This window comes from Amphimedon queenslandica, unplaced genomic scaffold (genome assembly GCF_000090795.2).
Source record: "Amphimedon queenslandica unplaced genomic scaffold, v1.1 AMPQUscaffold_13461, whole genome shotgun sequence".
NCBI classification, from domain to species: Eukaryota; Metazoa; Porifera; class Demospongiae; order Haplosclerida; family Niphatidae; genus Amphimedon; species Amphimedon queenslandica.
The window spans coordinates 1-2,162 of record NW_003546303.1 but is presented as its reverse complement, the minus strand read 5'-3'; positions in this window follow the sequence as shown (position 1 = coordinate 2,162).

The following is a 2,162-nucleotide window of genomic DNA, read 5'->3' as shown; positions in this document are numbered from 1 at the left end:
TAAAGAAAATTAGTACATGAAATTTGATGAACCACACAAGAACAACTTTAGTATGGATTGTCAAAAGTAGCCTATGAGCTGCAAGCTATACCAGCCATAATGACTCAGATGTCGTCTGACCATTATGAATTAAATGCACAATCTATCACTTTTACAACAGATTAAAGCTTCAAGGTATAAAATGAAATCTAACAGATATTATCTACTAAAGTTACATTGCAGTCAATGGTAAAAGTCAACCATAAGCCTTGTATGACATCACGTTTAGCCATGCCCCTGACAGGATGTAAAATGGTAGGAAGCAAAATGAGCAACTTTGAAGGCTCATATCTCTGTGAATAATTTTTTCCAGACAATAAAACTTTCCATATAGCAATTTTATGATTATATGATGATCATGTTTGGTCAATAAGAAAATACCCCAAAAAATCAAGTCAGTTACACTTTAATGTGTCGAGATGCATACAGCAGCTTAAAACTATTTATACAATAGTCTGCTGCAGAAGGTAAAGGTATTTTAGGCTACATCAAACCTCTTCAGTTCCAAGTTATAAAAGCTGGTAGCTAGTTTTGCTGTTACAGACGAAAAAACGATCCATGTCCAGAAATAATAATGCTACTTCCAGTCATTTACTAATAACAAAATTCATAGTTTATTAATGATATTAATAACAGTTTAATGATATTGATAACATATATTGCCAGTTGTCATAGCAAGGAAACAATATGGCTGTTCGTAGCTCACGGTCACGAAGAGTTCTATGAAACAGCATGAGAAAGGGTACTATAGAAGGCTTATAGATACTGAAACAGATGTGGAAAATAAGAGTATGCTGATACTGACTATGGATGACGTCTATGAAGTGGAGAGATTAATTGAACGAAGAACGATAAAAGTCAGTACTGTGACACTGTTCAGCTTGCCTATCTTGGCTTGTTTTAGGGAAAGGTTTATTATTCAGTTTTATGGAAAAACTACTCCAAGGAAGCCACTTGGAGCCTGAGAGTGAAGTTACTGAGGCAGCAGTTAGGTTAGCATTATCACTAAAGGGAATATCCATGATTATAGTTGCTATTTAACTTATTAGACTGTTTCATAAACCTTAGCCTCCAATGAGAGCTATTTTGGATGTTGTAAGCTCTTTCTTCTTAGTTCCTCAAAATAGCTTAAAGGCTGGACTCTTGCGTAGATGCTCAATGTCACTGGAGTTTCCAAGATATGTTCTTAACTTCCTATTTAACAACAAAGGAAGCCATACTATTAATAGACCTGGGTGTATTTACCAACGATGTGACTTCTCAGCAGAGTATTTTCACAATGGTCACTTTAAGTACTATAACAAGTTTGGAGAAGGCTGCTTTGTCTCATTTCCCATCTATATGTATAGTTTTGTGAAGTTCTCTCAAAAGAAATATAACAGTAGTGGTGAATGTCTAAATAGTTGTACTTTTACTGAAACACCATATATCAAATTAGTTAACAGACATTAATGATACTTTTTATGAAACGAGAGCAAGATACATGTATGCATCTAGTGCATTTTATTACACTGCAAATTATGCAGCCCCTTCCTTTTAGTCTTTTAATAGATCTAGCACCTGCCATCAATGGCACCATGCATAAAGTCAGTGTAGGTATCTTTTTGGTTTTATGCATTTTTTTCCATAGCTGAAAACCTCTGTCCCAAATATTAAGGTTAGATAATTTATTATGACTTTTGATGAGTATACATAACTAACATAATGTTTTATTGAGTCACTGTATCGTGTGTGTGTGTGTGTATTTTATGGGTCTGGATAAGGCATGATCATATTGTCTGTTTTACATCTTTTCCCATTTTGATCCCAGAAGTTGTTATCTGTCTTTGTAAACGTCCCTATTTGTCTTTGACACTGAGAGAGTTGCTGTAGCCGAGCATCAGTAACCAAAATTTCCTTTGGAGCATTGAAGTGGTTACTAGACGTAACATTTCGTTTAGTATTATCATTATTTTTTTCTTTAGCTGTGAAGAATGGCATGAATATTGTTGCTTGCATGTATTTTATCATGCCTTGACAGGAAAATCTCTTGATGCCATTATGTTGGCACATAAGTAGAGGGACATGATATATCATTATGTGCATGTATGGTGTAATGTTAGCAGATTGGTATCCATCACCGC